The following is a 23,624-nucleotide window of genomic DNA, read 5'->3' on the forward strand; positions in this document are numbered from 1 at the left end:
CAGACAGATACTTGGCCTCCTTCTCCACGGTGGCCTATATCCCGAAATAGGAAATGTGCATTCTCAGACAGCCCCAGCAGGCTCAGAGGACACAGCAGCAGGCTGCCAGCATTTAGAGCTGTCAGCGACAATTCGGAGCCTGGTGAATTTGGCAGCACAGGTGAGGTGCCCTCCAAGCAGCTTTTTTTGGAATTGACTTCTATGCAAATGAGAAATAATGGGGTGACCTATGACCTGCAGCCCCTGCTGATTGCTCCTCTGCTGGGTGTGAGTGGCGGCTCTTGTAGGTCTCTCCAGTAAAGGACACTTCTCTAAGACATTCATTTGCAAGCCCCAGTGCCCTATTAAATACCCAGCATGGTTGCAGGGTTGACAGCTATCCTACAGCCACCTGGGGAATTTCTCTGCTGAACTGAGAATCATACCTAAGTTACAGATAGGTTAGGGGTGCAAGAAAAAGCTCCAGGGAACCTCCTGAGAGGTTAGCCTAAGAGATGTTCCTATGAACCCCGCCCTTTCTCTACCCTGGGCTGAAAGTCTCTCCTCCATTCCCTTTCTACTCAGATTTGAGTGCATCCTGAAGATCTACTTGGCTGCAAGCTTCATTTAGAGAGGGCACATATCTTTTTTTTTTTTTTTTTTTCCCCATCCCTCCCCGTGTTTGTAACAAATCACAGGGACACAATCAGGAAACTAAGATCTGGACTTGTTACAAGTCAATGTATAAGAAATGGACAGCATTAGAGTCATCTGAGCCACCAAAGTGAAGAATTAAGTCTTGCCTAAATCTTGCTTATCTTTTTTTTGTTCCTGACAATCTGTTTTCTCCCCTGAGACATAAAAGCCCTTTCCTTAAAATCACAACACTGTCCTGAAAAGTCCAAGAGTCTATTCTACTATTCTATCTGTGTCATGTTTTGTTTTGTGTGTGTATGTGTGTGTGTGTGTGTGTGTGTGTGTGTGTGCGTGTGTGTGTATGTGTGTGTGGTGAGTGGTTGTTATTTTTAATTTAAATACAGATTTGTGGGCAGCAGTCTCCTTGGTCTCAGTGGTCTTGGCAGGAAGCATAAGAATATTTTGCTTCCTTCCCTTAGAAAAACAGGCGTGCAAAGTTCCCAAAGAAAATGGGAGGTTTTAATTCCTAAGTGGGAAAACAGGTTTCCTAGAAGTGCTTTCTATTTAGCTTTTGACTCTGCTTCATTGCTACCTCACTCCCCTTGCCCCCACTCTCTAGAAAAATAGGAAATGTCATTAGTACACCCTATGAAGTGCTGATTCAGAGGGCTGAGGAAATGAAGAGACTGAGCTGCCTTGTCAGAAACAAGATGATTAGCATTCACAGGCACAACCAACCACCTGAGAGATGCGAGTCATCTGCCCAGCCAGGCATCAGAGCAGAGCAGTGCAGAGTATGCCAACAAGGGAGCAGCCCATCCCAGCCTTGCAAGTTCCCAATCACGCCTGTGTTTTGCAGAGAGGTACAGCTTTCCTTCATGTATTGTTGCGTTGTTTGTGTAGCTGTTTGCTTAGCGACTGCTAACCAGAGCATGGGAGAAAAGTTTGAAGACTTCTCAAATGGAAATTCTCTCCCAAAACAGACTCTCATTAATATATGAAACTCAAAGATCCAGGAAATCTCCGAAGACTTATATATTACACACACACAGGCTAGATGGCTGTCTTTTTAACAGTAGTGTCTGAGGGCTGAAGAAGCAGCTCTGGGTGGAACAAATGTTTTTGCCCATAATTTAGCAGATTTACCCAGAGATAAGACAGGAGAGGGGACTGGTAAAAAACACACTTATAGACAATCCACTAATACAAACTTTAAAAAAAAAAAAAATAAGTTGGAGCATATTAGCATGGTAATATACTATATGGTCATATTTTCTCATTTAAATTTTTGAATTATAATAGTAGCTGCAGCTGAAAGCAAGAATTAAGGCAGTGATGTCTTTAATGACAGCATTCTTTCATTCTTTTGACACAGTAAGTACAAGAATACAATGGCATGGTAGCTATCTGATCCTATTAAGGTCTCTTTTCTCTCTCTCTCTCTCTCTCTCTCTCTCTCTCTCTCTCTCTCTCTCTCTCTCTCTCTCTCTNTGTGTGTGTGTGTGTGTGTGTGTGTGTGTGTGTGTGTGTGTACTTGAAATATCATCATCTTCTGTTAAAAATGTACCAAAAAACTCTATTAATTTTATTTGTCTACTAAGTAATTGTTGCAAGCATTACAGAGAATGCTTGAAACTAGGAACATGATAGTCCTTAAAAGAACCATGACCCCAAAAACCTGGAGCTGGAAAGGTCGCCAATTAATCACCCTGCTGTGTTTGAAAGATGAAATGTCCCTCACAGGATCTCTGTTTTAACACTTGCTGTTCAGGGGATGGTACTATTTTAAGAAGGGTCCATGTTTTCAGAGCCTGTGGCCTAGCTGGCAGAAGGCAGTTGTTTGGGCGTGTCTTGAAGGTTATGTCTCTTTCTAGTTGGGTCCAGAGCTATGGTTTCTTATCTGCCTGCAATGCAAGGCTCTGTCAGATATCTGTGCTGTTCTGAACCTGCTCCACACCCTATCCTTCCCACCATCTTGAACTCAGTTTCCTAAAACAATGAGCTGGAAGGAATCTTTTTTCCCCCTGAGTTGTTGCTGTTTGATCACAGAGATGAGAAAACTGGTTAACCTACTGACAATTAAACCTAATGTGAAAATTACTGTGGATGATGTCATCCCTGGCCACTGAAATATTGTCCGGCAAACAACCATGACTTGATCTTGGGGAATGAAAACTCAAAGCAAACAAGCAAACAAATCTTTTTAGCCATAAAGAGGTTCAAGTTAAGATATAAAAAGAAGATCGATGCTATTGTTTGGGGAAAACAAGCCTATATCCTAATGGATAGCTCGTAGGGAAATATATAATAAAGGTGGGGTGTTCAGAAAGAGCAGCTGAGATGTGAGTCTGGTCAGTAGAGGGTAGATTTCTTATTAAAGGATTCTGAAATTCTCTTAAGAAACTCGTAACTAATTCATATCTCTATCTTTAAAAGGGATGAACCAGAAGAGTAACATGATAGATGAACTTAGAGAAGTTTCTCAAGGTTTTGAATATAGGATACAGTGAAGGTTTAGAAGAAAAATATGTTATATGAGTTTGTCCTGCACACATGTAACACCTAGAATTGTGTACATATATACAAGTGACACAGACATTTGGATAGGCAGATCTAGAATCACAGAAATTAACAAGTAGTGCCAAAAGAATTAATGTTAACCTTTTTTTTTTTTTAATCTGAAAGCCAGGTGTGGTAGTGAACACCTTCAATCCCAACACTCAGAAGATAGCAGGTGGTGAATCTTTGTAAATTGAATGACAATCTGGTCTAATCGTGAGTTTCAGGCCAGTCAGGTTACACAAGGAGACCATCTCTAAAACTCAGATTTTTTAACTAGGGGTGCCAATGACCTGTGGAAATGGTGTCAGTCACTATTGAGTCAAAAGAATGAAGGTAAATGGATATAAATACTTCTAAATCTTAAGACCTGTCGGGGACTCAGTCCAACCACTGAATTGTCTCAGGTGAGAGCTTAGTAACTTAAAGTCAGTCAGTCAGTGAAGAGCAGAGCTGAGCCTAGCATTAAAATCAGATATCCTGGCTCATTATTGAAGCTCCCAAGCTTTTGACATATGAAATTTCCGGCCTCCTAGAAATTTCATTTTTCTTGTACAATGCAAGCAAGCTACCTTGTTTTTATTTTAAGAATTTCTTTCCAAAGCAAGGAAAAGACAAAAAAAAAAAAAATTGTCCTCCCCAGTGTAGCACCTAAAAGGTACACAATAAAAAGAAATCAATTAAAACAACATTGAATAGTTGTCTCCTTAAAGCCAAGAAGACAGGGGTTGCTTCTCCTAAAATGCTACTCTGAATGTGGTGAAATTCCAGATCAAGCCAGGTACAAGGACTGTGACTGGTAGGCATCGCTTCCCTATCGACAAACATAGTAGCATGTGACTCCCTCAGTACCACTGGTCCATCTTACCTTCTTCACCCATTGGATACCTGCTGCCAGTTCCTATAACATGTTTCACTCATCTGATTGGTCATTCAACGAATAATAGAACTGAATGTCTTCAAAGGGCCACAAAGCACAGTAATTTCTGTAAAAAAAAAAAAGTTAAAAAAAAAAGCATTATTAGTAATATAGGTGTCGTGAAAGTTAGTAAAGTGACCCACTACTTTATATTGGGGATAGACAACTGCATAAGATAAACTTTTCTCCTTGAAGACAATAGCCTAGGAATACAAATAACATATAAATGAGCTATTGCAATTATATGGAAAACGAGAAAAACTTGTGGATTTAGAATTGCCAGGGTAATATGACTAACCACATATGTGTTTGGTACTTTGAGAACAAAGGAAAATCTGGGGGAACTCTCCAAATGCTTGTGCTGTGAATGTCACAAACACTCTAGAAATAACATAACCCCCACAGGGTTGATGGAAAGGATTCAGAGACAATTTTCTAGTAAGTGTGTACTCCGATTCACAGTCATGCATTTCCTTCTAAAGTGAGTAAGAGAGGTCTCCAAAGCTGGCAGGTCCCGATGGGATGTTCCACTCAAGGACAAGGAACAGAAGTGGTTAGCATGGTTGTCCACATTGGACAAGACCAAAGCACAAGGCTGAACATGCTTGTAGGTCTTCAACAGGCTTGCATTTCCCTCACCTCAACAACAAAATCTGGATCTTCTACTTGGAGTTGTGTTCTGCTTAGCTACTGGTCTGATGGAGCATTGTATCTACTGAAGTGTCTTGTTAGATATTCCCTAACCCAGAGCAGCTATTCATGGACTAGTTGAATGAATAGAGAAACATAAACAGAATGTCTAAACAGCTGTGGTCTTTTAAAACTGAGGCACAGAACTAAGGAAGGTGCTGACTGACAAAGCATTCCTAAGACTGCAATCTACAAATGCTCTTGAATGTTCTTCAATTCTAGAACATCTATCTTTGATGATCAACTCGGATTGCACAGGAACCTTAATCAGAATTGTCATTGACTTTATTTATTGTACTACACTTATTTCAAATCTACTTTTCCATGCTCTATACATGCATCCTTAATCCTAACATTCTCCTTAATACAGCACCCTCAAACAAAATTAAACAGACAAAGCAATGTAAATTCTTCACTGAAAGAATTCAGATGAAATTTAAATCTTCTACAATGTGCTCCTAGCACCGTGCCTGAGAGATGGTAGCAACAAGAAAAATAGAATTGTCTTACTGTGTGAGATACTCAGGATGGCATAGATTTGGAAACCCTGGGTTTATCCCGGACATACATGGAAGCATTCACATAACCTGGAGCTGATAGATGAGGCAACTGTAAGACATATTATAGCTGGCCAGGAAAAGTATTGCCACTAATAAGCCACACATGTAGATCTCAGGACCCAGATATCAGCCATCCCCGGGGAACCAGTAAACTGACAGCAAATGAACATCAAGGGAGGGACATTTACTAAAATAGATCTAAAAAGCAGAGCTGTCATACTAAAATGAATTTTTCTTAAGCCTTCATAACTACTAGTTTCTCTTTCTAAGTTGAGAGTTGCATAGGACCCATCAATCATTTCTTCCTTATGATTTCTTTCTCTTGGAATGAGAATGTCTGTCTTCCCTATTGCTCACCCCATTGTATGATGGAAACACATGATTCATTTGGGCCCACAAATTACAGCTACAGGGGATTTGGCTTCAAGATAAACTTAAATTTGGTTCCTCCATGTTTGATACAGATAAAATTTCAACGAGAGGTGGAACTATAAATTAGTGTTATTCTATCCCCTACCACCAGTTAGAGTTCAGGGAACCCTGAGAAAGACAAGGTAGAAAGATTTTTAAGAGCCAGAGAGAAGGAGGGCACCAAGGAAAGAAGATCTTCTAAAATCAACAGAACCCATGCACATATGAAGTCACAGAAACTGTGACAGAATGCACAGGATGTACTCAGGTCTGAACCAGATAGGGTTCCAGTCCTGAGAGCTGAAATGGCTCATAAACTTAATCTTTAACCCAAAAGCCATCTCTAGTTGATAATTGCTCACAAGAGAAATATTGGCTCTCTCCACAGAGTCTCTTTGGGTATACAAACAAATCTTAAGGCCAGCCTCATACCTGGCAGCATGCCTATACGAGTTCCATGGGCACATTTTCTTCAGATTGTCTGTTTTGTCTTATTTTGTTTTATATGTTTTGATTTTATTTACTTATCTTTTTGCCATCTGTATTTTAATGAGAGAGAAAAAAACAGATGTGGATTTGGGTAGGAGGGGAAATAGAAAGGATCTGGGTGGACTTTGGGGAGGGGAACCATAAGCAGACTATATTATGTAAAAATCTATTTTCAATGAAAATAAACCAATACTAAATTGGTGTTAAAGCAAGTCATATTTAAAGAACGGATTCAAATTAAATAATTTTATTTTACATATGAAAAGGACATGAGTATCTTAGGTTGAAAGTTTGTAACACGCTCCCCCCCCCCCAAAAATGTGGTAGGATTTGAACTCTGGGACCTCCTTTGGAAAAAATTTAGATGGAAGTACAACTCACATCATGAGATTAGCATCCATGGATAAGAGAATATATAGCCTGTCTGTCTTTCTCTTTCCTCTCCCTGCATCCCCTGCCATCTCTCTGTATATTCCTATCTCCAACACTCTCTTTCTGTCTTCAGTGTGTATATTCTGTTAGGAAAAGTAAAGAAATGACTAAGGCAAGAGAACAGTCACATCAGGAACCAAACCCACTCCTACCATCATCCTGAGTTTCTTATATTCCAAGCTGGGAGGCAGGCACTACGTAAGCTACTTTGCCCAGAGCAGTCTGCATAGGTGGACATCTAGACATCAGACAGAGAAAAAGCATCTTCCCATCTCCATTTGTCCCAGACACCCAGGAATGAAGATGCCAACTTTAACTTACTTTCGGCCTTTTCAAACCTTCATGTGATTTTACCTATCCAATTGCATGACCTGAGAGACTCCAAGTACAGATGTGTCTGGATGTATTCACACACCTCAGCACTGTGCAAGGTAATTATGCAAATATCATTCAATACATTGCTGAATATGACGTTAGTGATTATATGCTAAGAGATTATTAAAATGATGTGAGCAGCATGAAAAGGCCGTTTTCCCAAACCATGTGATACATTATCTTATGTTCAAGAGAACACAATCGGTATCTCAATGTCCAATTCAGTGGAGTAAGAGTGATGCAGAGCATCACAGCCAAGAACAAGAGAGACAGGGTCAGAATCTATCAGGAAAATCCTCAAGCACTTATTCCTCCTGTCTTCATTCTCTAGACTAATAATGCAAATAGTGTACTCTTTGGCTGACACTATTTGTAAAACATTAATTATTTAATCTATGGAGACCACCGCAGAGCCTTCACTTTGACCTGCTTCTTCACCTCCTTGAAGGCTGTTCCATATGAAATGCCTTTCACTCAAGATCAGACTTTTGGAAGAAACAACAGCAAAGGGGACACATTATCAAATATTTAGAATTCTGTTAGCTGCAATGCATTGTGAGTAAGGAGCTATGATCTCTGTGAAAAGGGTTTTCTTCCAGCTATGACATGTCCCTTGGATACAAAAGGATAAATATAAATACTTTAAACTGTTGACTTTTTTTTTTTTTCTTTTAGCAATGTTGCTGGATCTGAGCGGGCTTTCAGCACTTATGCAACATCTTTTCCCTCTGCACAAGACTTCTTGTTCATATTTTGTCATTTTGCATATACTCCTTGGCACACTGACCTGGAATGGAGTGATGGTACCTTCTGTTCTCCTGAAACCAGCCTTGCTCCCTCCACACCCTGCCAGTACTAAACTGTTCCTCTTTCATGTCACAAGCAAGCCTAGGAGTCAGCAGGGCCAGCTTCCAGTGCAGTCACCTTGTGCTCTAGCATCCCCTTTTGTTGTTATGCATGGCCACCAACATGACTAAAGCTCTTAGGAACACAGGCATCAAATGGCACATATTACTTCAGAGAGACAGAGATGATCAGGAACAGGAACACCTGAGCACTATAGTATAATGGGGAAACACTATGCATACACACTAAAATCAAGACTGCTCAGCCAAACATAGATAGAAAGGCAGACAATTTGTATACTCAGGAGTCTGGGACAGAAGAGAGTGAATTTGATATAAACCTTGACTTCAACATGAGACCCTATCTCAAAATATTGAAGGATGGATGGATGGATGGATGGATGGATGGATGGATGGATGGATGGATGGTTAGATGAATGTCTAAAATAATAACAGCTTGAGAAAAACCCCAAGGTAAAGATTTAGTTTATACACAGTCATGAGCTTTTCTTTTCCAAATCTCTAGAAGCATGCCACGGCTAATAGATTACCATGTGTGAATTCTTTTCTGAGACTTTGGGTTCAATTTTTAACATATGTGTGCATGTTTCTGTGTGTCTTTGAGTACCTGTGAATAGATCAGGAATGAGGCAGTACCTGCAGAAACTGGTAAAGGACATCATATCCCTTGGAGCTAGAGCTTGAGGGAGTTCTACTTCTTCTGACATGGGTGATGGGAACTGAATACCTGAATTACACAAGGGCAGTAAGGAACCCTAAGTGCTGAATCATTTCTAGTGGAGGTCTTCTTCTAGAATATAATCTCTGCCAGGGTAGGTATATGCTTAAAGCTCCTTCAACAGAACAGTGGAAAAACCAACCATATTATGTTAACAGAAGGGTGAATGAAAGTATGTGTAGAATATATTAAAAGTAGCTTTCTTCACTTACTCCAGTGCATCTTAAAACCCATATCCATATGTACCATGAGCATAGAATTCATTGGCTAGAACATGAACTGAAATGGAGCATTGCCATTGAGGGGACCAAATAAATGGGGAAGATGCTAATGAAACCCCATTTTGTAGATACAGACAAGCACTGAGGCTTTGTAGTGAATATCCAAGTGCACAGCAAGGAAATAGCAGGGCTGGACTAGGTTGTCAACAAATCTACTCCTCCTCCTACACAAGAGTCTCAACACCTGAGCTGATTCTAAGAGACAGTAGCGCCTGTCCCTGCTATGATAGTTTCTGCTTTGGGTATAAGCATGCAGCAAAGAACTGAGATGATCAAAACAAATGATGACTAAGCCTCCCCAGGTCACCAGTGCAAAAGCGAGTTAAAAAGGCAGGCTGTGAAGCAGCTGTCAGGACTGCACTCTGCTATGGTCTAGAAGCCAGGACTAGGAGCATGTGACAGATCCTGCTCTGTGGTTTTCTTGCTCAGCAAGCAGCAGAAGGGGCTTGATATGTGCAGCATGCTCTGGGCATCTACAGATGGGAGCTTATGGCTTTTTAGGGTGTTACATGTTCTCAACATTGTCAAAGTGATGATTAAGCACCATTAATAATTACCACTGGGTGTTTTTCTTTCTTGTTATTGCCAAAGTCCCCAAACCATATGTTGAAGCATATTTTGTAAGATAAGCCAGTCAATTATGAATTTTTAAAAGAGAGAGGCAGTGTGTGGAAAACCTGACTTAAAGCCCAGGTTTTTACCTCTGCTAAACTAGATTGAAGTTGGATAAGCAGTAACTGTCTGAGGCTTTTTTTTTTTTCCTGTATAAAATGTGGATAGTAACAACTGTGGAGGATTATTATTTAAAAAAAAAGTAATAAGAATGGATTCAGAAGCTCAATTAAAAATCATGAGCTGTGATTATCAAACGATAGATACACATTGTGATTTTATAATTGTTCTGTTGTTTTATATTTCAGTGTATCTTTTTGAATAAAGCTCATCAGGAGATACATCAGCATTTATAGAGAACATTTGCAATCATACAAAATGTAAGTAATATCTCTGTGCATCACAGTTGCCTTTTTTTTTTTTTTTTTTTTTGGTCATATGAAGAAACCAAGTCTCAAGGACTTTTAATGTTGCTGTGGTATTCATTGGCTCTACTTAGACCTTTGCTCCCACTCTGTGTTTAGGGGCTTCCCAGCAGCGAATGCTTCGTGGCCCCTGTGAAGTCTCTCAGGTTGGTTCCTCATTGACAGAACCTGAGATGCTGCCCAACAAGTAACTGTAATTGCAAGAAACCATCAACCAAAAGTTCCTGGTCTCCAAATGGTTTTGACACAGCAGCCTTTTAAATGAAACTCATAACACGATTATCTTTAGGCACTTTCAGTCATTTTCCTAAGTAAGCCATGCCTTTAGAAGCACCTAATACAAAGTGACAACCTTTGCTGTTTTCTAAAGAGCCAATGGACAGGCGTAGAAGAGAGTCCATTGTCACCATGGTAATTACTGCACAATACCTGATGGCCAATGGACAGTCAGGAGGCTCAGGCAGCAGCTGAATCCAGCATTGTCCTGGCCCGATAAAAAGATTAGAAGCCCTGAAAAGCCATGGAACAGGATCTCACAGCTCTTTTGCTGGGCCCTGAAAGGCCCATTGTGCTGCTACCATAAATTCTGGGTTCCCCAGGCACTTGACAACTGAAGCCAGGGATAATAGAATTCTTGTGTCCAACAAAACACTCCTTGTCCAATGGCCGTCTTATCAGTCGCATTTACAAATGTCTTTCGTTGTACCCAAATAATTCCCTATTAGAAAGGCTATTGGGAGCAGAACTAAATAAATATTCACAGCCTTTGTAATACCTTTGAGAAATGAATAAACAAACAGTATTCTAGTAGGAGATAGGCGCCTGTTCCTCTACATGTCCACTACAATTTCTTGTCCAAATTATAGTTTCACTTTCTCTCTTTAGCATATTAACAATTCCATGCCAGGTGATGAGGAATCATTTTCCAAGGAATGTAAACTCCTGATACTATTGCCTTGGACAAGGTATGTTTTGTTGCATGCATTTATTTTTAATCAATGTTTCCAAAAAGGCTTAGTGGGGGGAGGGGAGGGGGAGGGCTTACCTTATCTGATCCCAGCTTCAAAAAGAGAAAGGAATCAAACTTCAGAGGAATCCAACAACTTGCCCAAGATAGACTGGCAAATTAACACAATGAGAATTCTAATTTAGAGTTCCCTAACTCCCAAGGCCCTGTCCTTTTACTCCATCCTGATGTTTGGGTTGCAATTGGAAAGGTGGTGGTGGTGGTGGTGGTGGTGGTGGTGGAGGAGGAGGAGGAAGAAGAAGAGAAAAGGGAGTAATCCATAATATGTTAGTGTGCTAAGTTTCAGAATTATCACCATAAAGTGATACAAAATGACTGAACCTATTCCTGTAGTTATACAACCTGAGAACACTACAATATAGTGAAATTAAAACTCTTTGTCTAAGACACATTTTATTCTTAGACTGAAATGCTAGTAATTTTTTCAGAAGCAAAACTCTGACAAGGAACATAATCAAGTTTAAGACACCTGTACAGTTTATTAATAAGATTTAATGGAGAATTACTGATGTGAACAAGGCAAACACATATACATGATCATTATGTCTTCTGCAACACTTCTTACCATTTGTACTGTTCCTTTTATTTTGCTAGTTTGTCTCTGTCATAAATGAAATAACATGAAAATATGAATATAGAAAAACAGACATTACCAACTAGAAATGCAGATCATGTACATGTGTATAGAAACACACACAAACAGAGAGAGAGAGAGAGAGAGAGAGAGAGAGAGAGAGAGAGAGAGAGAGAGAGAATGCCCTATTTAACACATACAAATATGTGTGTATTCAGGAATTTCTTTTTTAACAATTATTCATGAGCATATCAGTATACCTACTTGTTTGTATGTGCACCCCATGTGTGCAGTTGACTAAAGAAGTCAGAAGAAGGCATCAGTTTCCTTGGAGCTACAATTGCAAATGGTTGTAAGATTCCTGATAGACAGAAAACCTACTGAGCATCCTCCGGAAGAGCAGCAAGTACTCATAGCCATCATCCCACTTCTCTAGCCCCATTCAGCAGTTTCTTATCAGGTTGGGAAGTATTCATTTCTGAGTCTGTCTCAGCTTCACTTCCCCACCATACCTTTTGCATAAGGAAGTCCTGTTCTCTGACTTGGTGGCTGACAGCCTCTGTGCGTCTCTGAACATGTTGTTTCTTACCTAACTAAACCCTTCAGTCACTGTTGGTGGAATGTCACTGGACCTTCACATTACTTCATCATGCTAATTCAGAGAACTTCAGAATCCTCTTAATGTACCACATTGGAGTTCCTTACTACGTCCTATGCCTTTTCAATTTTCTTATAGACAGAAAGTCTTTGTGATTGTAGCTATCTGCCCTTCACAACTTTGAACCCAAGGAAGCTATAAGCTACCTGAAAGCAGCAATTTATCCTGTACTCATTTTTATTGTCTTGGATTAATAGAATTGTGCCTTCTTTAAGGTTCACTTACTGTAGTACCTAATAAATGACAGTAGGAACAAAACAGTGAGAACAACTGTATTTATATGTATGTACACACATGTGTGTGACTAAAATATTTCCCATGTATGTATTTGATGACAGTAATAACTTGTGATTGGTTCCAAGAACTATGATCATGTTCAAATTATTCTGCCTTAATAGTGGAACATTACGCCATGAGGTATGTCCCCATCATTTATCAAAATAAAACCATGGCTTTTATTATAAAAAAAAAAGTGCCCAAACAACAGGCATGTTCTGATTTGCATTAAATGCCAGTGCGTTTGCCAATACTGAATTTGGAAAATTACTTCAGTAGCTTCACTTGCCAAGTGAGGCATTTCAACTCTGTGGGAATTTGATACATGATAGGTGGCATGAATTCTCTCAGGAATTTTGGGTATGAGTTATTTAGACTCAGCTTAATCCAAATAGGCACCAAAAATTCATAACATTTACTGATTGTCTGCAACTCATTGGTGGTAGGCTAAGTACTTGTCTGCATATGTATGTTTATACATATATACACACAATAGATCAATATATAACGTATATACACGTACACACATATATACAAATACATATATATATATATATATATTCACACACACATATATATATGTATTTGCAAGATTTTTGTAGTCAAGTTCCATGCTTCCTTTATTTCATAGCTTGGAAACTGAGGTACAAAAAGATGTCTGGATTTCCCATCAATCAAATGCCCAAAGCAGCGCCTAGAACCCAGACACAGGTTGTTTCAAGCTACAGCAATTCACTTAATTGTATCAAACTGTATTCATCAATGGTATTCTTTAGATATAAATTAGGGCCATGATTTTGGGAAAGTTCTCCACTGTTGTCATTTATAAAATGACTGAGAACTATATTAGCTTGCCAGGCTGCTGCAATACATAGGAAAAGTGGACTGGCACACTGAAACTTACAAATACAGTAAAGAACCAGCTTTTAACCATCCTCAAGACCAGAGACGGTGTCTCGAACATTTGGTCAGACATAGGCAACCCCACAAAAACAAGACCCCAACTTATCTTTTAAATAAGGCAGGCATCCATGTTCATCATCAGAGAGGCATTGTGAAACACATACTCACACTTCAGTGTTTTAGCCCTAACAGTCACAGCCTGGTACTATTTTCTCATCAGAAAAAAAGGGAGATTGTAGATTCCACAGCAATATGACCAATTTAAGATACTTTGATAGGAATTGCCTTTGGAGATATAATGTTCAGAAAGAAATACAATAAAGATATTCAAAATTAAGTGGGGCCATCCTTCCACACTGAGACACTAACCCAGGTTTGCTCAGCAGGTAAAACTACTTGCTGCTAAGGTCCATTCCCAGAAGCTACCTGGTAAAAAAGAACGAACTGACACCCCAAAGTTCTCCTTTAACCTTCACTCCCTGTCAAATAAAATAAATACATAAATGGAAAAAAGCAAAAAGCTATCTTATTAGTCAACTCTACTAAGATGGCATGAAAATAAAAGCTTTGAGAACTCCAATTGTCTGTAAATTCACCAAGGCAAAGATGCTTGCTTGTTTTCTCATGCATTATCTATCAGGTTGATAAAGGCTCAAGGGAAGCCATCACAAACATCATATAGACAGGAAAGGTCGTAAGGGGACATTGAGTTCTTGACACCATTTTCTTGCTAAAGTACCTTTGCTTTTGAAGAGCTTCAGTGAATGAAGGTTTGTCATCTTCAGACACAAATCCAAATTTGGCCAAGGAAAGGTGATATACCCCAGAGAAGGAATCCAGTGGGGGAGCCCAGGTCTTTCTTTTACCTCATTAAGCACACTAGATTTATTCAGGAGGAGGTGGGGTGAACAGTACTCTTAAATGTTGCAGTTGTGGTCTGCTGAACGTTGTCAGTGGAATAGCATACTTCATTGGAAAGAATACATCTGCTGCTCCTGAGGGTGCCTGACAAAGTCATGTGACAATAGAATGAAGCTACTACCCTCCTAGGATGCTTGATCTAGGACGGTTCCCTCAAGACTTACCTCCAAGGTACCTGCATAAATGCCAAGGCATCCTCAGAGCTTCCCCTGACGTTTTCTTCTTTTATAACTATTGTTTGGTTAAAAGTAGTGCCTGTTTTAAGAATATTGTTAAGAACTGAGATGGGGAAAGAAAGACAAAACTACAAGAGAAAAGAAAAAAACCCCATCATGTTCTGCAGTTGTGTAGAGCTGTGTCATGTCATCAGACAGGGCTGCAATTACTCTCTTGGTAGGACTGGCAGGAAAGAAATCCTTCTCCTACAGGAAGGAGCTTTATTTAAGTCTGAGGCTGGAAGCTTCTTGAAACTCTTCCACCACAACACTCACTCGGTGCTTTACCTTACATCTTCATCCAAGAGAGGTTGGCTAGATTTAAGTCAGTTGTTCCTAATGCGTTCTCATCATTGATGCTTGCAAGGATCTGAAGTGCATGTATGATAGCTAGATGCTAGATTGATGGATAATTGATATGTGAAACTTTACATACACAGCAGGAGTGCTACTCCTAATTTGACTGCTAATATTTGTAAGACACTTAAGCCAGTTGCTCTATCCAGTAAGTTACCAAGTTAATTTGACCCCGAGTACCATGGTAAATGTGATAGTAAGTAAGTATCTCTCCTTCTTGATTACCATCAGTTTTCCTGGCTAAAAGAAATCCACCAGTGTTTGAACGGGTTGTGCCTCTCTAGTGTTCAACATGAGTTGAGACAATCCCAATATCACAAGGAGGGCAATCTCTAAGGGATGTTGAACAAGAAAAGGACTGCAAGGGGAAGGTGGGAGGGGCTATGACTCAGCTTCCAGGCGACATGCAGCACATACAGGTGCTCAATCTTCAGAGTCATAGACAAGACGCTGTGGCCTCAGAGAAAGCATACAAAACTCCAACATTCAAACAAAACATGCTTGTTTCCAGGAAGCAGACTACAGTGGAGGGACAAAGCTATGGTGATGGTGACCTACTGTCTATAAATTAAGAGGCAATTGGAGATCTCAACAAGAGATGCGAACAGGTTCTCCTCTGGGACTCTACCACTCACCAGTTCTGAGACCTGGGACACCATCTCGTACAATACCAGCCAAACAGATATCATAAGCCTCACAGAGCTATACTGAGGCAAACGAGATGAGGCCTGTAAATTATACTTTTGTTTCTAGGACAAAGGCATTGCTTACTAAATATTAATTGATATTACTGCAAACTGTTTTCCTGCAACAAAGTTTCTATAAAAATGAGCTAGTGCAATGCCTTATCGTATAGGGTCCCAACAAAGAGCAATTTTTGTTGACATCAGTCAGCCACTAACCAAGACTTAACTGTTACCTTTACTATTCTTTGAATTCTGATCTCTGCATAAAGTATCCTCTTGCCCCAATTTCTAAGGCTTCTCTTTTGTGACAAAGAGAGGAAGTAGCCCGGGGCTCAGAATTAATTCAGTTATATAGCTTTTGAGTTATATCTAGTGGTTTGGTTAACAGCAGTTGCTAGTTTCCCATAAATGAGAATAATATAATTTTCTTCAAAGATAATTAAGGAGAAGGAGCACAAAGACAGTATTGTGTGAATAACAACAGAGACACAGTTGGGAAACATTAGTCGATCTATCACTCAGTGTTTGTTTGTAAGGGGTAGAAACAGGTATGGAGGGAGGGTATATGAGAAGAAACTGCAGTTATCTCAGTGACCAGAGCCTCTGCATCTAGCATCCCCTCATCTCTGTGCCTTGGCCTCATTAGCATCACAGGCCACGAGATGTCTAAAGGGACCACTGGGAAGAATGGCAGTTCTCTTCCGAGGACAGAAAGAAAAAGAATTATAGGCAGAGGCGCTGTCAGTCCTGACCTAGTGACAGGAGAGAGAGCAGAGTCTAAGAACTGCAAAAAACTAGGTCTCCATAAATAAGAAACTAGGTTGGACATTACAGAGCTCAGAGTTCACCCTATGCTCTTCTTCCCTTAAAATTCACATCGAACATTTATACATTCCCTGTTTTATCCCAAAGAGACTTTAAGTCTACCTACAAAGACTCATTCAGTTCCAAAAATGGTTGTGTCCTATATAATACAATATTATAAGGAGGGAAATGACAGCATTAAGTAATTTTGACTGAGGTTTTGATGCAACACTTGTTGTCAGCAAAAGCCATGCAGTTTCAACGCAACTTCACTCAATGGGACAGAGAAATTCAACCAGGTCCAGCCTGATTATAGCCACCTTAGGTGCTGATGTCACTGTTTTATTTATGCCATTTTCTTTCAAGTAGACAGTCTTGAAAACAAGCATCATCTTCAAAAGCAAAATTAAGGGCCATCACATACTATTGGCAGGCAAGGACCTGGAGTTGGTTTCAGGTGAGGGGAGATGAGAAGGATACTGAATAACTTTCTGCTGCCAGGAAGACGAAAGACAAAGCCCATCCTCACATAAATACTGCATGCTCACGTGAGCTAGAGAGCTGCATAGACTATTATTCCGAGTTTCAAAACACCAATGTCTCCTATTGCATTTGTCCTATTTTATGTCTCCTATTTTGTATGCCCTGCTTTGTGTGAAATGTCATACTTTAATAGATTGTCTATTTGAAATGATTGTCTTTGCTATATTGGTTAGCTAAGATTATACAGGGTGATCTAGTCCAGGCACATAGCCTATAGGATCTCATACCTAGGGAATCTTCATTTGGGCCTCCTGTTCCTGACAATTGGTATATAACTACTGTGAGGGAGACTCTACCTAAGTGAGCTTCAGCCTTAGCCTAGGCCTAACTGGGCCAGGAACCCACTGAGGTCCTAGGTTTGGTGTCTTGTCCCACCATGTTTCCTTTATTTCTGGATGAAACAGAATGTTTTCCCTTCTTCTTGAAATTTTAGTTTTTTAACACCCTGACGCAATACTACCTGCTGATAGTCTACCCTCAGAAATTATGAGGACACACACAAATGTGCATGCACACACTGCCCGTAAGACCTCATCTATGTGCGCTTTTCATCCTGTCCGTGAGCATATGTTGAGTATCTACCAGGTGCCAGACACGGGATCGTTGGCTAGGGAAGCAAAGAAGGTTACTCTTCCTCTAAAACCTTTCTCAGACATGCAAAAGGACAAGAATTAGAAGGTGACCAAGGATACAGAGAGCAGTTTTGAAAGCTTTTGGAAACAGAATGGCTTGTGATTTCTTTTCTAGGACCCATTTACACTGGGATACACATGCCCGGAAGCAGCTGATATTCAGTGACTATGGTATGACAAGACGCTATGGTATGGTGACCTCTACCTACAGCAACTGCTCTCAGCCAATAAAACCTTCTGTCCTTGAATATGCACTTAGGAAACCTCTTACTAACCATTTCTAAACCACCTCATCCCCATGGAGTTGTGAAGGGTAAGGGCTCTATCCTCTCCTCTACTTATTGCTCCTGCAACATACGCTATTTAACTTTCTGCATTTGCTGTAAACCGCACACAGGGAGACACAGACTTTAGGCTGGAGAGACATGATAAATCTAAAGGCGAAATGGCAACTCGGTAATATAACCCAGTGATTTTAAAATGGATCCTGGTAATCCTGAGTAATCTAGAAATGTCTTAAAAGCTACTGCAAGAGCAAGGGTCAGGTAGAGACAGCTGGGAGGTCTCACTCCTTTTTCCTATTTATTCAGTACAAGCTTTCTCCATTGTGGCTTCTAGATATTAGCATCTTTTGGGTTAAGATCTTTTTCTTCATTATCATAAACTTGTTTGCTTTTCACTTCAAGCCAGGATTTCCATTCTGTGTAACTCAGCATGCTGTGTCATGGCGTGGCAAGCATGTCAATCTACAGAACATTGTGCTCAGGCTCCGTGTTGCTTGCCTTTGTTTGCAATGGTTTTATAATGTCTTTGGTTGACTAGCCATCTGTAATTGTTGTGCATAATAGAATCCTCTATATATTCGTGTGTGGGGGTGGGGTTGGGGCAGTGGTCAATACACATTCTGCTGCATTCATGGTGAGAAAACAACTTTTGGGAGTCAGCTCTTTCCTTCCATCATCTGGGTCCTGGGATCGCACCAGAAACACATTCAGAAGCCAGCATCTCTGTTTGCTAAATCATCTCACTTACCCTGCATGTTAGACTCTCATAAGGAACATGTAAAAAGCACACATATCTAGGTCATCTGGACTTTGATATCAGATTAGCTCTTCAAGCTGAAAAGAGAAGGCTACAAAAAGAAAGAAAGAAAGAAAGAAAGAAAGAAAGAAAGAAAGAAAGAAAGAAAGAAAGAAAGAAAGAAAGAAAGAAAGAACAGACTAAAGAAAAGGACAGGCGAAATAATGATTGGATCTGTGAGACTGTCTATTTTTAGTAGACTAAGAAGACTTTTCAGCAACCACCCAAACTATGATGTAAACTTAGTTAATAAAAGTTTCTCCACCCTCCCGTAGAAGTAGCTCATTACCACATCCTCTCTTCAGACTCATAGCCTAAAACCCTGTCACCTCATTAAAGGACTAAGCCTTAAAGATTTGACCTGGAAGTAAGCAAAAGCATTTAATGTAATTAGTGATCTGCCTTCCCATTTGTTTATGGGGAAGAGACTTTGAAGATAAGGTTATCTTTTTAACAGTTTCATTCTGCACTGCATGTATTTTTCTGGCACCCAGCTGAAATGCTACTCATTTTCAGGAACAAGGGAAACGCTTCTAGCAACCATGGGAGCTTTTTGCATGCAAAGCCATCTTAATTATTTGAATTATAAAATACTTCTAGATTTCTGTCCCTATGCATGTTTCAGGGACTTCTTTTTTATTAGGGAACTAAAACATCAAAGTTTTGGCACTCTGACTCCTAATGCAGTAACTCATGAGATGTTAAGTACTTCATAAACAAAGTGATCCTTTAGTAGTTGCATTCTGTTCCACCCAGATTGCTAAAAGAGGATTAGATTCTTATATCCATGTAAGATCACAAGTCCTTTGTTGTACTAATGTGCTGCCCACAGACAGCAGGAAACAGCAAGCCTTTCCCACCTTGGCAATTTCAGGAATTGAAAGCCAAATGGAAAAATTCAGTAGGCTACTTTTGGAGAGTTTGGTATGAAATAACACACTCTACTCAAAAGACCATGATATAAAGTTATATCTAAGTTTTATACAAAAAGGAAAAGATATTTTATGAATCTCCATGGATAAAGTACGGCAAGATATTCTTTCTTCTTCCTCAATACTAAATTGCTATCTGTCCTAGAAATTGGTACGTAACTTGGAAGCTACGTGATCTCAATCCCAATGTGTAACGCTGCATATTTCTCTTGTAAGGGGGATCCCTGAACTGGACTCCACCAGAGTGAACGAGGCTGCTGAGGTCTAAACCCTTCTTTTGCTTTCTCCACCAGCCAGGGAGAGACATTCCACCTACAGCTGCCAAAAAGAACAAGCCAATTTATTCCAGAATAGAAACAGGAAAAGAGTTTACAACACTAAATGCCCGAATCATCCAAGTGTCAAATTAAATATCGATAGCATCAATTTGAGTCTAAAATACTCCTTGGTGTTTGGAGGATCCAGGAAGGGAGGTCAGCAAGTACCAGATGGAGAACACTTCTGGGAGCTCCACCACTCCATCCAAGACATCCATTTATCTACCTGACCAACTTTGACAGGGTATGTGAGGCTATACTGAGATTGAGGGACACGCTGATGGATAATCCTGGATCCCTGCCCCTAACTGTTTGGTTTTCAGTCACCCCCCACCTCTCTCTCTCTCTCTCTCTCTCTCTCTCTCTCTCTCTCTCACACACACACACACACACACACACACACAGACAACTGAGGTTCATATTTTCCATGCAAAACAGACCCATCTGGCCTCCATATCTTCCCAGGATGCCTCAGTCCATACTTGGCATACCCTACCCCAACCAATTTTCTAGAGCAGAGCAGAGGCTGCCCTTCCCCCCAGAGGCCCGATATAATCCAAACATTTTGCTATTGCTTATTGTCTTGCTCTCTTTCACTCTCTCCATCTCTCTCTCCTTCTCCTCCTCCTTCTTCTCTTCTATCAATGCACATACCTTTTCTCTCATTCTCTTCAACCACACTCACCATGGCGACTCTTCTGGAGCCAGTGAACTCTGCCACTCAAGAGCAGCTTTCCAATAACCCTGCCTTCAGTAGAATCTAATCTGGCTTACATTGGCTCATTTTACTGGTGGCGGAGAAATAACCTATCACTAATGCCAGGTACTGTACCTAATTTTAGCTGTGCTTTCTGAAGCCTGGACAGCATTGCCAAATGAGCTACAAGAGATCTACCTAGTCTCGGAATATACTAGGTAATAAACTGCAGCCCACCCAACCAGCCTATAGACTGAGGCGACTGAGTTAAAGTTTAGGACCTATGGCCACAGGCAAACTGTCTTCTAAATATAGCCTGCATTTCTCTCATCTTCAACAATTAGTAGTTGAGTAAGATGAATGTCTTTGAAAACTTGAGGGCTGGAGAGATGGCTCAGCAGTTAAGAGCACTGACTGCTCTTCCAGAGGTCCTGAGTTCAAATCCCAGCAACCACATGGTGGCTCACAACCATCTGTCATGGAATCCAGAGCCCTCTTCTGGTGTGTCTGAAGACAGCTTATATATAAATAAAATTTTAAAAAAAGAAAGCTTGAAGCTCTGTTATTCTATGGAACAACAGACTTATTTTTGCCCAAGACACTCAGACTAAACCAGAAGCCATGGAACTTGGGAAGAACTTGAGCCATATTCACTACCCTTAAAAGCAAACCTCTGTGTAGAACCAGAGAGACAAGGAGTGCATGAGTGAGTGACTAATAGCCCAGGGGCAAGTGTCAAAGTCCAATCTTACTGCTGCCTCTGCTTTCTCATAAAATGTGCCGCTCTATCGGAGGTCTGGGGTGGGGGTGGGGCAGAGAGAGGAGAGCCACTCAGCTGAATACACCGCATCTACCTCATGGGACTCTCTTCTGTATGGCCTGCCCAACTTACGGAGTTGCTTGGAACATTAGGAGAGATGCGTAATAGGCAACAATATAAAACTGAAAAATAACCTAAATATATAGCGGCCCCTCAGTAACTGTTCAAGTCCATAGGAGACCAGGAGGTAACTATGATTAGAAACACCTGCTGAGCCTGCTGCTCACTTTCCGTTCCCCAGTTCTTGTTATAGGTCAGGCGTATAGGAGACACATTGAAAATAAACGCTCATTCTGATGAAGTCATACTGATTAGGACCTTTGATTGGCAATTAGATACGTATGATTAACTTAATATGGAAAAAAAAAAAGATGATTTGGTTTTTGCTTCATCCTGTTTGGAGAGAGAGATTTTTTTCACAGTGCATTGCAAAACTGGTGGCTAAGGGTCCCAGATACTGGGATACGCTGAACAAACCAACTTCACATTTGCTTGGTGAGCTTAACACAAACAAAAGCCAAATAGGTGTGTCCCACCCGGTTCAGCAGTGTTGAGAAAGGAACCAACTGGAGCCTCATGCTGTCCTCCGAAACTGTCTCAACTGAAATCTTCATTCATTGAACAGACAATTGAAAAGATCTTTGGAGGGACAGCCTAGTACTCTTTGGCAGAAGACTGGCAAACAGAGTTGATATCAAGGGATGGGGTGTGAGAATCGATGCTCAAGGGAAAGTGTTCTGTGTGGAAAACACAAGACTGACTTGGGAAGCAGACAGTCTGTAAACTGCTCTGCAAAAAGACACAGCTCTGTTTCCCAAAATCCAGATTCCCAATACAGCAATGGAAAATGCCAGCTTCATTTAGGAAGCTGAATCCCCTCCCCCACTTGTGTGAGTGCACACATATTCTGCTACGCTCACATCATACACATGCACATGTCCACCTACACACACTCATGGGGGATAACAGGACACTCTGAGGCACATGGAACACAACTTTAAGATCCGTTCCATGTGATGAGCAAGGGCTTACATAGTAGCTCCCTGTAACTAGGTCAGACACCAATTGGTAGTCAACTCCACAGTCCCAGAAAGATTTAATGAGGAGGCAACCAAACACAGAAGGTAGAAACAGTGTCCCAAACACGTGTGTCCACTGACTCTGCAATCTGGCAGTAGCACCCACTCCATACTATCTCTCTCACAGAGACACCAGAACAAACTTCCTTAAGTTTCTAAGACATGGATCCTCGGTCCGGGCCAACCCGGCTACAGTGACCAGGGTGGAATAAAAACAAACTGAATCAAATGGCAATCATAACCCAAGGAGAAAGGACAGAAATAGTGAAATGGTTCTGAGCCGGCAGCTGCAACGATACAAGCAGGACATAAATAAAACAGCGATGCCAAACTAAAGCTTACAAAAGCTGGTACCATGTGCCAGGAGCTACAAGCCACTGTTCCATTTCTGGCCTGCCTGTGCTAAGCAGGGTGACTGGCACCTGTGCCTTGGTTGGCAGATGGAGAGGTCAGACCTGACAAATCCAGTGCCTACTGTGCCATCACAAGGTCACAAGCAGCAGTTGGCCACTTACAGTCATCTTAGAGGGTCAGGATCCGGCTGTGGTGATGAGAGTCCCGAAAGCTTCCTTCTCAGTGATCTTACATGTGGAAATCAAAGGCCATAGGACTGTGAGAGGACTCAGCCCAGCTTTGTTCTGCATAGAAGCCTCCCAGAATGGCTTAAGAGGCAGTCCTAGCCCCTGGCACTGCTAGCAGGCCTGTGAATGAACCACTGTGTGAGACACATACTCACTGCTAATGAGTCCCCACGCAGACACAAGCCAGAGAGGCCAGCACAGTAGCTGCTACAGAGGAGGCAGAGGGGCAGCAAACGCTAGTGCGGAGCAATGTGGGGCCCACCTGGCACACGGGATGCCAGTCCACAGGGGATGCAGGACCTCAGCAGTCAGAATTGAAAATAGCTATTCCTCATATGAAAGAACCGCCCCGACCCCCATCCCTCCCTGGCTCAGATATCAAGAATGTGGCCATCGCAGTTACCAACAGAGCTCCCATTAACCATTGTTCTCCTTTCATGATTTTGAAGAACGTTTTAACTCATACGTATCAGAAGGCAATATTCAGAAAAACAAGATCTTAGCAATGTAGTACTCAAAGACAGAGAGAGAGAGAGAGAGAGAGAGAGAGAGAGAGAGAGAGAGAGAGAG

At 40.9% G+C, this 23,624-nt stretch overlaps 1 protein-coding gene across 2 annotated transcripts in view; it reads right to left on the minus strand.

Annotated features, from left to right (window-relative positions):
- Positions 1-23,624, minus strand: part of Cdh11 (cadherin 11) — a 156,254-nt gene that overhangs the window by 86,434 nt on the left and 46,196 nt on the right. Inside the window, exons 1-2 of one of the 2 annotated variants that reach the window (XM_029532351.1) lie at positions 22,989-23,109; positions 4,043-4,160 (exon numbers count right to left, since the gene is read on the minus strand). The gene's annotated coding sequence lies outside the window, so the exon portion shown is untranslated. Of the gene's footprint in view, positions 1-4,042; positions 4,161-22,988; positions 23,110-23,624 lie in introns of those variants that run through there. The other variant, XM_021220576.2, reaches the window with a different exon arrangement.

This window comes from Mus pahari, chromosome 20 (assembly GCF_900095145.1).
Source record: "Mus pahari chromosome 20, PAHARI_EIJ_v1.1, whole genome shotgun sequence".
Taxonomy (NCBI): domain Eukaryota; kingdom Metazoa; phylum Chordata; class Mammalia; order Rodentia; family Muridae; genus Mus; species Mus pahari.